Raw genomic sequence first — 14,891 nt, forward strand, 5'->3', positions numbered from 1 at the left:
CCCTTTGCTGTCTTTAATTCGCCAAGGTTGGATAGGGCTCCGCCCATTTCGTAGAAGTAGTAAGAAGAGCAACATCTTGTCTGTTTGTCATTGGAACAGTAGAGACATATGACGAAAGATTTCCCCCGAGTGTCTGCGTTCTTTTGATTCTAATTGTACATATGGGAAAAATGTCAACCAGCTGATTGGTTATGGCGTTTTTCTGGCATGAATTTTTTTTTGCTATAAGATTATGGTAACATTTTAGGAAAAGAAAAATTTATGGCGAAAAAAAAAGACTATTCGTGGCACGACCTGACAACCTTGGCTTCGCATCAAACAAGTTAACTGCCGCTAATATCCCAGTTGTAGTTCCCCAGACTTTATCCTGACGCATTGAAACAAATCTGGTCTTTTCCGTGATGCTTGCTAACATAATTGGGTATTTAGCTTCCGAAGAAGCATGTTGGTGATGACATATCCCAACTAGCGAATGAGACAGTTTTCATCGTTAGCTAGAAGCAGTTCGCTGTTCTTGAAAGTTTCCATAATTTTTCTTGATGAATCTAGCTTCTTTTTAAATTTCAAGCATCCATTAGAGTTGTTTCGTGGACAATTTTTTTATTCCTCTTGTCGTTTCCTAAATGTTCAGGGTACGTATTTGACACCAAAAACTCTTTCACCTCCTTAATTTCATTGGAGTACATCACTGCAACAACTCAAGGCAAATTTGACGGTTGAGTAATTTAAATCTAAGTTCATTTGACTGGGGAGTCCTTTATAACTAGCGGACAGTCATCTGAAACTTGTTTCAAATGACTGGCGGAGTCATCTGAAACTAGTTTCAAATGACTAGCGAAGTCGTCTGAAACAGAAAGTCATTTGAATCGGTTACCAGTCCAATATGGCAATCAGCAGCAAGGATCCCCTCCTTTTCCACAGGAACGCACGACTAAGTCTCTGTCACCCCTTGATAATATTTCTAACATCCTGCCTTCGTCCTCCTGCTCTTAATTTATTCATTACCCTTCCTGTCAAACTAACATCCTTTGATACTTATGTCGCCAAATCAGATATGACATTCACGGCGCTGCCATTTGATGTCCGTATGAAGTATTTCATGGTTTTCCCATTTCCTTAAGTATTGTATTCCACGATGGATTATTCTTATATCCTGAGTGTAAATTGTACATTAGTAGGGCCTACATATATCTATCTCATTTATACCTCTGCTTAACTTTAAATGTATCAATTGAGGAATTTTAAAGTCAGTTACGCCAAGCCTCTTTTTTTTCACATCACGCAATTATTAAATACATTAGACAGTTAGCTTTTATTATTGTAGGTATTTTCCCTTGGAAACACAAGATTACACCCTATACTCTTTATAGACACCTCTCAGGACGTCGGCTTCTACGAAGAGGTTAATACAGGTTTTGGATTCAATATGGCTCCTCAAGTTCTGCATAGACATTTGACGCAGGGGATGAGGTGCCCTGTTTCAAACGCTCCTGTTGACCTTAAGCCACCATTATGAGAGAAACTGGCATCACTCTCTCATCTCATTAAGTTTATGGGTGTACCTAAGATCATCATTTTACTTTAATATCATTTTGTGATCATGAAGAGTTTTTTTCAGTTGTTAAGACACTGATGTCTCATATCGAATGACTTTGCAGCTTCATATACAGAAGTCTCAGTTTCTTTAGACTAAAAAATCATCTTAGGATCGGAACGGCATCAAAAGTCCCTTCAAAAAGGCCTCTCAACTAAAGCCATCGCCGAGAATAAGAATTGAAAACAGTCACCAAGACGGAGGTTTAAAAGTACTGCAGTTGAACTTTAAAGGGCCACACCATCTATTGGACCTCACCATTGGAACTTGAATGAATTCAAGCATCACCTCGGACCGTAGAACGTCCCCCTTAATTTGAATTTAAAACTGCAATAATCTACAATATAACCAAGTTAAAGTTTTACATTAGTTAACTATGCACATTATATTAAGGTAGACTTGAGTTATGTAATTCTTTTGTGAATAAATTCACAGGAGAGGTTAAAGTATTCACTGCTTTTAAATAAACAATATTCCTTTTTTTAGTGTGTTACAAATGCTATGATTCTAAATTGAATCATTGAAAAAAAAAATCATGAAATTAATAATGTATACTCTTTGTGTTGTTTCATAGTCTCAATTTGCATTTATTCCTCAGTGAAAATCAAACATCTTTTTTTTTTTCATGAATGAAAGTAGAATTATATATTGCAACAAATCGAGGGAATCGTCAAAACAGGAATTAGAATAGCTACTTGCATATACATATGTTTTAAACTGTGTTAACCGGAAGGTCATAGAGTTAAAGAAAATTTAGATCGGAAATGGCTTCGTTGTAAATATACGGTTGCATGTCTTACATTTTTATATGTGATGGCTGTCACTTTTGTTCTTCTAAAAAAAAAATCAGTGAGGAGCAGCAAACTACTCAGAGAGTTTTACAGATATCCAAATGATTTTCACAGGGTTTGATGGGTGTTATGTGAACTACTTTCATACCAATTTTCGTATTGATACTTGCCATAGAAAAGTCACAGTAGCCATTTTTCGATATCCGCGAGAGGCCAATTTTCGGCGGCGCCGTAAATTACCCGTAGAATACTTCACATTCATAAATGAAATTTTCAGGGATTTATGGGATGGATATATACACTGTCCATACCAATTTTAATGTTGATATCTGCCATAGAAAAAACACAGCAAACGTTTATTTCGGAATGGGTTGAATGGTTATTTTTGGCGGTGGAGTAAATTGTTCCTAGAATAATTCACATATCCAAATGAAAATTTCAGGGATTGAAGTGAAACATGGTTTCTCTGTTCCTGCCAAATTTCATGGTAATATCTACAATTGAAAAGACACAGCTATCATGTAGCCTTCTTAGATATTCTGTTAAATGTAGCAACATTACAGTGAACTGCGTGATAGTGAGCGATATCAACGAGGGATACTGCCGATCTCATAAACAATATCTGTACAGAGTTGCAGCTAGTTGGTAATGAAAAAGACGTTATCGAGTAATCTCTGAACGTTATAATGTGATGATTGATGAACTATATAATTGTAGTTTCCTGATATATTGACGGGAGTGTTGGTACTCCAATCCCCAAGCTTAGGATCTGGATATCTGTTACAAGAGGTCCTCTCGAAATTGTTTCTCACACAACTGTTGCATCGGCTGTAGATCTATAGCTAGAACAAATAAATGGGTCTTTGAGTTTTCCTTTTAAAATAGGAAAAATGAGAAAGCTCATGAAAGTAGTTGCTGAAAAGCAGATTTAAAAATGCCTAAAAAGCAGCGATATTGCTGTTAAAAGAGCAACATACAATTTAGGAACTGTATTATCTCCTTTAAGTTTTAACTTATTTTTCTTCTTGTGGAATGTAATCATACTGTCCATCCTGAAATTTTTAATTGATAGTATTCTTGTTTTGTGCGTATGATAATTAAAAGGATGTCTACTATATCCATAGTTAGGTTTTACTGGTGAAGTGTAACATTTAAATGCCTTAAAGAAGTTTAATGTTTCCGCAGATTCCAAGGTCAGTCTCACCTTCAGTCTTTTACAAATCATTATACTTATAACTATATTTCATTATCAACATTGGTGCAGTTAAGCATAAGATACTGTAGTTCAAATTATTTCTACCCGTATTCCTACCCTAATGTGAACATTAGGGTAGGAATAATACGGGCATTTTTTTTCTTACACTTAGCATGTTTTTGTTTAAGGTTTAAACTGAGGAGCATCTCCTAAAGCTTTTTACGATATTGCATTGAAATTTTTTTCTTTGTATTTGGCGTATACAATCTTTATTTTCTACTGATAAATCTTAGTCATGTCTCAAGTATTTCATGGTTCTAGGCAATGTTATATATCTAAAATATTATAATTGTCTGTCGAATGTTGATATAGGCTCTCTTTCAATTAGGGTAGAGGAATAATTCTTATAAAAAGTTTGTGGCAAATATTTTCTAGTTGAGTGAAAGGCAACGTCTCATTCCAACTTGATCTATGTCTCTTTCTGATAAGGAAAGTAAGTTTTTATGGATAACATAACTGTATTTAGGAATTTCTTTCGTACAGCAAATTAGCTATTTGAGAACGACATTATGCTCCTTGATTACAATTATGAGAGATCATATGGTAGTAGGTTGGCCAGGGCACCAGCCACCCGTTGAGATACTACTGCTAGAGAGTTATGGGGTCTTTTGACTCGCCAGACAGTACTACATTGGATCCGTCTCTCTGGTTACGGTTCATTATCCCTTTGCTTACACACACACACACTGAATAGCCTGGCCTATTTTTTACATATTCTCCTCTGTCCTCATACACCTGGCAACACAGATTACCAAACAATTCTTTTTCACTCAAGGGGTTACTGCATTGTAATTGTTCAGTGGCCACTTTCCTCTTGGTAAGGGTAGAAGAGACTCTTTAGCTTTGGTAAGCAGCTCTTCTAGGAGAAGGACACTCCAAAATCAAACTATTGTTCTTTAGTTTTGGGTAGTGCCACAACCTCTGTACCATGGTCTTCCACTGTCTTGAGTTATAGTTCTCTTGTTCGAGGGTACACTGGGGTACACTCTCCTATCTCATTTCTCTTCCTCTTGCTTTGTTAAAGTTTTTATAGTTTATATACGAAATATTTATAGTTGTTACTCTTCTTGAAATATTTTATTTTCTCTTTTTCCTTTCCTCACTGTGCTATTTTTCTTGTTGGAGCCCTTGGGCTTATAGCACCCTGTTTTTCCAACTAGGGTTGTGGCTTAGCAAGTAATAATAATAATAATAATAATAATAATAATAATAATAATAATAGGATCATAATGTGGTCATTTTAACATTTCCCTAAGTATTATTGAGAGTATCTAAATGTGAATTTTTTTTCTTAGGAGGAAATAATTTTACTTTATCTATGACTTGCAATCTTCTCAAACCCAATAGTTTTCAGTAGTGTCCGCAACCTCATCTTCCTTGTGATATAGTGGTGGATAGGGAGACAGTTTGGAAGAGCCTGTAGCGCAACCTATCGTGTCATCAGCAGCCATTGCCTGGCCCTCCTTGGTCATAGCTTTGGTGATTATCTAATAAATATATTGTGTGCCTTTAGGGTGGGGGTTCACAACCTTTTTTAACCTATGGACCCATTATCCTCTCAAAATTCTTTTCTGGACGCCTACATCCATTCCGAAGGGGGAAAAATTCACAAATTTTTCACTAATAAAAAAGGTAAAATATTGATATCAATAATGAAAAAAATGATATGGTTTATTTTAAGGGAAGACTAATTATTTGTATATAAACATTTAATGATTAAATTATGTAGAGCATTTATGGACACTAGTAAGTAATTCATAATAAAGGGTTTTGAAGTCTGCCTGAGTAATTACAAAAATACAGATATGCTCAATGAGATCCTTGTGGTTGATGTTGCTCAGCGAGTTTATATATATATATATGTATATATATATATATATATACATATATATTTATATATATATATATATATATATATATATATACGTATATATATATATATATATATATATATATATATATATATATATATATATATATATATATGGATATATATCAACACAACATCGTGTTCAAATAGAAATAAATTTCTACCTCATACTTGGGATCGAACGCTAGCCCCTTCTAATGAAAGGCCAGGTCGAAACCAACCATGCCACGAGAGGCCATAAAAGAAATCGGAACCTGACGCTACCCAGCTGTCCGAGGATTTACCTGGCGAGACATCAGTCTCTTACCAGCGAGTTTTACCCGATTTCCCGGCCCACCATGTGACACAATTGGTAGTAATTTATTCAAATTAACCCTAATGAGTCAATATGGATAAATATCAACACAAAATCGTGTTCAAATAGAAATAAATTTCTACCTCATACTTGGGATCGAACGCTAGCCCCTTCTAATGAAAGGCCAGGTCGAAACCAACCATGCCACGAGAGGCCATAAAAGAAATCGGAACCTGACGATACCCAGTTGTCCGAGGATTTACCTGGCGAGACATCAGTCTCTTACCAGGGAGTTTTACACGATTTCCTGGCCCACCACGTGACACAATTGGTAGTAATTCATTTAAATTACCCCTAATGAGTCAATGTGGATAAATATCAACACAACATCGTGTTCAAATAGAAATAAATTTCTACCTCATACTTGGGATCGAACGCTAGCCCCTTCTAATGAAAGGCCACGTCGAAACCAACCATGCCACGAGAGGCCATAAAAGAAATCGGAACCTGACGCTACCCAGCTGTCCGAGGATTTACCTGGCGAGACATCAGTCTCTTACCAGCGAGTTTTACCCGATTTCCCGGCCCACCACGTGACACAATTGGTAGTAATTCATTCAAATTACCCCTAATGAGTCAATATTGATAAATATCAACACAACATCGTGTTCAAATAGAAATAAATTTCTACCTCATAGTTGGGATCGAACGCTAGCCCCTTCTAATGAAAGGCCAGGTCGAAACCAACCATGCCACGAGAGGCCATAAAAGAAATCGGAACCTGACGCTACCCAGCTGTCCGAGGATTTACCTGGCGAGACATCAGTCTCTTACCAGCGAGTTTTACCCGATTTCCCGGCCCACCACGTGACACAATTGGTAGTAATTCATTCAAATTACCCCTAATGAGTCAATATGGATAGATATCAACACAACATCGTGTTCAAATAGAAATAAATTTCTACCTCATACTTGGGATCGAACGCTAGCCCCTTCTAATGAAAGGCCAGGTCGAAACCAACCATGCCACGAGAGGCCATAAAAGAAATCGGAACCTGACGCTACCCAGCTGTCCGAGGATTTACCTGGCGAGACATCAGTCTCTTACCAGCGAGTTTTACCCGATTTCCCGGCCCACCACGTGACACAATTGGTAGTAATTCATTCAAATTACCCCTAATGAGTCAATATGGATAAATATCAACACAACATCGTGTTCAAATAGAAATAAATTTCTACCTCATACTTGGGATCGAACGCTAGCCCCTTCTAATAAAAGGCCAGGTCGTAACCAACCATGCCACGAGAGGCCATAAAAGAAATCGGAACCTGACGCTACCCAGCTGTCCGAGGATTTACCTGGCAAGACATCAGTCTCTTACCAGCAAGTTTTACCCGATTTCCCGGCCCTCCACGTGACACAATTGGTAGTAATTCATTCAAATTACCCCTAATGAGTCAATATGGATAAATATCAACACAACATCGTGTTCAAATAGAAATAAATTTCTACCTCATACTTGAGATCGAACGCTAGCCCCTTCTAATGAAAGGCCAGGTCGAAACCAACTATGCCACGAGAGACCATAAAAGAAATCGGAACCTGACGCTACCCAGCTGTCCGAGGATTTACCTGGCGAGACATCAGTCTTTTACCAGCGAGTTTTACCCGATTTCCCGGCCCACCACATGACACAATTGGTAGTAATTCATTCAAATTACCCCTAATGAGTCAATATGGATAAATATCAACACAACATCGTGTTCAAATAGAAATAAATTTCTACCTCATACTTGGGATCGAACGCTAGCCCCTTCTAATGAAAGGCCAGGTCGAAACCAACCATGCCACGAGAGGCCATAAAAGAAATCGGAACCTGGAGCTACCCAGCTGTCCGAGGATTTACCTAGCGAGACATCAGTCTCTTACCAGCGAGTTTTACCCAATTTCCCGGCCCTCCACGTGACACAATTGGTAGTAATTCATTCAAATTACCCATAATGAGTCAATATGGATAAATATCAACACAACATCGTGTTCAAATAGAAATAAATTTCTACCTCATACTTGGGATCGAACGCTAGCCCCTTCTGATGAAAGGCCAGGTTGAAACCAACCATGCCACGAGAGGCCATAAAAGAAATCGGAACCTGACGCTACCCAGCTGTCCGAGGATTTACCTGGCGAGACATCAGTCTCTTACCAGCGAGTTTTACCAGATTTCCCGGCCCTCCACGTGACACAATTGGTAGTAATTCATTAAAATTACCCCTAATGAGTCAAAATGGATAAATATCAACACAACATCGTGTTCAAATAGAAATAAATTTCTACCTCTTACTTGTGATCGAACACTAGCCCCTTCTAATGAAAGGCCAGGTCGAAACCAACCATGCCACGAGAGGCCATAAAAGAAATCGGAACCTGACGCTACCCAGCTGTCCGAGGATTTACCTGGCGAGACATCAGTCTCTTACCAGCGAGTTTTACCCGATTTCCCGGCCCACCACGTGACACAATTGGTAGTAATTCATTCAAATTACCCCTAATGAGTCAATATGGATAAATATCAACACAACATCGTGTTCAAATAGAAATAAATTTCTACCTCATACTTGGGATCGAACGCTAGCCCCTTCTAATGAAAGGCCAGGTCGAAACCAACCATGCCACGAGAGGCCATAAAAGAAATCGGAACCTGACGCTACCCAGCTGTCCGAGGATTTACCTGGCGAGACATCAGTCTCTTACCAGCGAGTTTTACCCGATTTCCCGGCCCACCACGTGACACAATTGGTAGTAATTCATTCAAATTACCCTAATGAGTCAATATGGATAAATATCAACACAACATCGTGTTCAAATAGAAATAAATTTCTACCTCATACTTGGGATCGAACGCTAGCCCCTTCTAATGAAAGGCCAGGTCGAAACCAACCATGCCACGAGAGGCCATAAAAGAAATCGGAACCTGACACTACCCAGCTGTCCGAGGATTTACCCAACTAGACATCAGTCTTTTACCAGCGAGTTTTACCCGATTTCCCGGCCCTCCACGTGACACAATTGGTAGTAATTCATTCAAATTACCCCTAATGAGTCAATATGGATAAATATCAACACAACATCGTGTTCAAATAGAAATAAATTTCTACCTCATACTTGGGATCGAACGCTAGCCCCTTCTAATGAAAGGCCAGGTCGAAACCAACCATGCCACGAGAGGCCATAAAAGAAATCGGAACCTGACGCTACCCAGCTGTCCGAGGATTTACCTGGCGAGATATCAGTCTCTTACCAGCGAGTTTTACCCGATTTCCCGGCCCACCACGTGACACAATTGGTAGTAATTCATTCAAATTACCCCTAATGAGTCAATATGGATAAATATCAACACAACATCGTGTTCAAATAGAAATAAATTTCTACCTCATACTTGGGATCGAACGCTAGCCCCTTCTAATGAAAGGCCAGGTCGAAACCAACCATGCCACGAGAGGCCATAAAAGAAATCGGAACCTGACGCTACTCAGCTGTCCGAGGATTTACCTGGCGAGACATTAGTCTCTTACCAGCGAGTTTTACCTGATTTCCCTGCCCTCCACGTGACACAATTGGTAGTAATTCATTCAAATTACCCCTAATGAGTCAATATGGATAAATATCAACACAACATTGTGTTCAAATAGAAATAAATTTCTACCTCATACTTTGGATCGAACGCTAGCCCCTTCTAATGAAAGGCCAGGTCGAAACTAACCATGCCACGAGAGGCCATAAAAGAAATCGGAACCTGACGCTACCCAGCTGTCCGAGGATTTACCTGGCAAGACATCAGTCTCTTACCAGCGAGTTTTACCCGATTTCCCGGCCCACCACGTGACACAATTGGTAGTAATTCATTCAAATTACCCCTAATGAGTCAATATGGATAAATATCAACACAACATCGTGTTCAAATAGAAATAAATTTCTACCTCATACTTGGGATCGAACGCTAGCCCCTTCTAATGAAAGGCCAGGTCGAAACCAACCATGCCACGAGAGGCCATAAAAGAAATCGGAACCTGACGCTACCCAGCTGTCCGAGGATTTACCTGGCGAGACATCAGTCTCTTACCAGCGAGTTTTACCCGATTTCCCGGCCCACCACGTGACACAATTGGTAGTAATTCATTCAAATTACCCCTAATGAGTCAATATGGATAAATATCAACACAACATTTCTTTTATGGCCTCTCGTGGCATGGTTGGTTTCGACCTGATCTTTCATTAGAAGGGGCTAGCGTTCGATCCCAAGTATGAGGTAGAAATTTATTTCTATTTGAACACGATGTTGTGTTGATATTTATCCATATTGACTCATTAGGGGTAATTTGAATGAATTACTACCAATTGTGTCACGTGGTGGGCCGGGAAATCAGGCAAAACTCGCTGGTAAGAGACTGATGTCTCGCCATGTAAATCCTCGAACAGCTGGGTAGTGTCAGGTTCCGATTTCTTTTATTGCCTCTCGTGGCATGGTTGGTTTCGACCTGGCCTTTCATTAGAAGGGGCTAGCGTTTGATCCCAAGTATGAGGTAGAGATTTATTTCTATTTGAACACGATGTTGTGTTGATATTTATCCATATTGACTCATTAGGGGTAATTTGAATGAATTACTACCAATTGTGTCACGTGGTGGGCCGGGAAATCGGGTAAAACTCGCTGGTATGAGAGACTGATGTCTCGCCAGGTAAATCCTCGGACAGCTGGGTAGCGTCAGGTTCCGATTTCTTTTATGGCCTCTCGTGGCATGGTTGGTTTCGACCTGGCCTTTCATTAGAAGGGGCTAGCGTTCGATCCCAAATATGAGGTAGAAATTTATTTCTATTTGAACACAATGTTGTGTTGATATTTATCCATATTGACTCATTAGGGGTAATTTGAATGAACTACTACCAATTGTGTCACGTGGTGGGCTGGGAAATCAGGTAAAACTCGCTGGTAAGAGACTGATGTCTCGCCAGGTAAATCCTCGGACAGCTGGGTAGCGTCAGGTTCTGATTTCTTTTATGGCCTCTTGTGGCATGGTTGGTTTTGACCTTGCCTTTCATTAGAAGGGGCTAGCGTTCGATCCCAAGTATATATATATATATATATATATATATATATATATATATATATATATATATATATATATATATATATATATATATATATATATATATATATATATATATATATATATATATATATATATATATATATATATATATATATATATATATATATATATATATATATATATATATATATATATATATATATATATATATATATATATATATATATATATATATATATATATATGCGGTTGCAATGAGGCTAATGATAGTCGAAGGTCACCATTTTTCATATTGTCGAATTATTACAAGCTTTTTATAATAATTGAAAAACATGAATAAATCCTGGTTCAACAATGTATGATGAAAACACTATGACATAGAGCTGAGCTTTATCCCCGAGTAGTGGGTACTTTGACGTCTTGACGTATGATGGCCCTTTGATTATTGCATTAGTAAGGATGTTCTCCACCAAGTATGCTTTCTATTATTCCTCGAATAAATTCATGTTATCTCTGTTTCATTTATGAGGACTGATCCCATAATCTTTCTCTTGTACGAAAAAGAACTTTTGCAAAGTAAAGATGACTCTCTCTAGTTGATTTGACAAGATAAATCAGCAAATCAGTATTTTGACTTCTAATATTGCATTTGGTACAGATTACTTTAAAAGTCATTATTCAAGCCTGTTATTATTGTCATCATTATCATTGCTATTATTATTATTATTGTTATTAGCTATGCTACAACCCTAGCTGGAAAAGCAGGATGCTATAAGCCTAAGGCCACCAACAGGAAAAATAGCCCAGTGAGAAGAGGAAAGGAAAAATAAATAAATTGCAAGAGAAGTAATGATCAATTAAATATCAAATATTTTGCGAACAGTAATAGCATTAAAATAGATCTTTCATATATAAACTATGGAGACTTAAGTCAGCATGTTTAACATAAAGGAATAAAAAGTAATGGGAAAATAACACTACCCTGAACAAAACCAGATATCACATTCCTATACTCACTATGGTGCACATCAACAGCTCTTTGCGATTTATTATTTAATGATGCTAAGAGAAGACCCGCCCACTCCCAACTGTTTGAGTATGAAAACAAGGGCCTTTTGATTAACACGGTCAAAGGCAGCACTAAAATCGAGGCTAATCATTCGAACTTACTGACCACATCAAGGGATATCTCTACAATATCTAAGATTGTAAGAAGGGCATCACATGCTCCAAGGCCTTTATGAAAGCCAAATTGAAAAATGAGGAACAGATGATTACCTTCAGCAACCCTATTAAGACGTTTTGCCTAGAGATGCTCAAAAAAATTTAGATGATATGGGAGATATGGAAATTGGGCGGTAATCAGTTGGACTTGAGCTACCACAAACAAACAACCACAAACACATTAACATGATGAAATAACATTACCAATTCTCCAACAAGAGCTAAAAGAACCCCTTCTTATTAACTTCTGGAAGATAATGTATAACATATGAGATACGAAATCTTCAGTCTATATAAGAAAAACAAAAATACAAATGAAAATACTATTTTGGTCGACTGTACATCTCCATAAGCATCAAGGTCTATCCAGAGAGCTTTAATTTCACGAGATCGAAAAGCTAAACTGGTTAGTTTAGCCTCGGGAAAACAGGAATGAGGAAGTTCAAGTCTCTCATTACTCTTCTTACTGTCAAACACATCAGCCAAAAAGATTGCCGTTTCCTTTGGACTGTGCGTGACAGAGTCATTTGGTTCAAGTAAAGGAAGAACTGTTACGTTTACACTAAAGAGTGCAGATTTAAGGATAGACCACCACTTACGTTGTGGAAGATAATTTTTTTTTATTTTTTTTTTTATTCTTTCGTTGTTTTCAAAAATCCTTGAGAGAGAGAGAGAGAGAGAGAGAGAGAGAGAGAGAGAGAGAGAGAGAGAGAGAGAGAGAGAGAGAGAGAGAGAGAGAGAGAGTTAATTTAATTATCGTTTGTAGTGTCTAAGACTGTTTGTATAATTGAAGTTGTTTGTTCACAGTTTTTTGTTAGAATAGGTTAGGATAGTAATGAATGTCTTGGACAAGGGTTTTTTCGAATGACCGCAGCCATAGTGAGTCTGTTTTGAATGTTGGATTATTTATCATTCTTATATTCCACCAGCTTTGGAAGTGATTATCTATTTAACATTAAGTACAGTTTTGTTTATCGTTGGTTTGAGTAACTGAGAATAATAGAAACAGTTTATTATATCTTTGATTATAGGGTGATAGTTTAGTTAGCCAGGAGGGTTCGAAAATGTTTTCAATTTTTATTTGCAGGCCCGTAATACCTCTTTTGGAGATTGTTCTTTTAATGATAACATGGATTGTGTTTAATGACTTGTTTTGATCACTCTATAAGATTTATACGATATTGGTGCAGTATAGACCCAGCCTGTAAAGGAATTTCTTCTTCTGGAATGATGACGATAAACTGACCCAATTACAGAAAATGATAGTGCAGTCGAATTGACCGAAGATTACTGATTGCCACAGAACTGTGCCAGTGTCATGATAAAACTGTTGGACTTTGTGTGGATAAGGTGTCCGTGTCCACATACATACTTTATACATATTTATATATCTTTACCTTATAAGTGTTATTGTTTTTTTCCTAGTTGAATGGTGGTGATTGATTCTAGTTTTATGAAATATAGTATTACGGCTTATGATGTTGTTTTAGTTTCCTTTCCATTACAAGAGTCCAGTTGCTGATAACGTAAGGGGAAAGTTTGTTTTGTTGAGAATTTTTTCGGTTAGGAGTGATTAAGGGTGTGGGATTTGTTTTGCGACATACGACCACAACGTACCAGAAAGGGTCTCTTTTATGGCTAAAATGTATTCATTTTTAATTAAAGCATAAACTGAGCAAAAGTTCTTAGCTGAGTATAGTTATTCCAAGTCAAATCTTATCTGTTACCCTTCCATAAAAGATAGGCCCCTGCTTTTCTAAATAAGCATGTCTACATTTATCATTGAACCGGGTTTTATCTATCATTCGGTTCTTTAGCACACAAAAAGGGATACGCCTATCGATTATGTTGACCGGATTCTCATTCAAAAGAACAACAGACTCGACACTATTATACAACTGTCAACTGTGACTAGTTTAAGTTAAAGAAATCACTGAAAAGGCCATTCCAGTGTGCTTGAGATTTTATATAAATCTTGAAAGAATATGATACTTCAGGAACATGCTGCTCAGTCTTCACTACAAATGAAATCAAGGCACGATCAGGTGTCCCAATTGGAGAACCAACTTTACTTGATATAACGCCAGGGGAGCCAGTGTATATTATGTTCAAGCAGTTACCAGATCTGTGAGTAGCTTCACTTATGATTTGCTCACAGCCTGATTCAAAGGCAAAGTCCAAAGCTCTTAAGCCATGGCGAGCAGTAGGAGAAACAAAATTCAACCACACACTATGGCGAGCATTGAAATCAGCATCAAAAACAAAAGAAGCCTTTTTATCATCTTGTATCTTAGCCATAATTATAAGAAGGTAACCAAAGACAGAATGATTCATGTCTGGATTCCGGTAGATTGAACATAAATTGAAGTTGTTATGCTTGCCACAAACTTTCGTTACGTGAATCTCATGACATTCACATTCATAGTAGGACTTATGAGAAGCAGGTTACATAATCCAAATGTACACCACCATTCCCTTTCCCCTAACAATGGCATCCTGATTGAAAATTATTTGCTTCTTAAAATCAATAATAAGGAACTATGAGTAATGCCTCATCTAAGAAAGTAAAGTTTCTGAGCGTAACAAAATATCATACTGTCTGGACATAACTGTAAGATCTTGAATATGGGCATGCAGACCACGAATATTGCAATGCAGTAGACGACACTGGCGAAGTCTATGACGTACTGGTCCAGGATTTTGCTCAATGTCTCCATACAGGATAAAATTAAAGCAATAAAACGATGCACCAC

The sequence above is a fragment of the Palaemon carinicauda genome, chromosome 2 (genome assembly GCF_036898095.1).
Source record: "Palaemon carinicauda isolate YSFRI2023 chromosome 2, ASM3689809v2, whole genome shotgun sequence".
NCBI classification, from domain to species: Eukaryota; Metazoa; Arthropoda; class Malacostraca; order Decapoda; family Palaemonidae; genus Palaemon; species Palaemon carinicauda.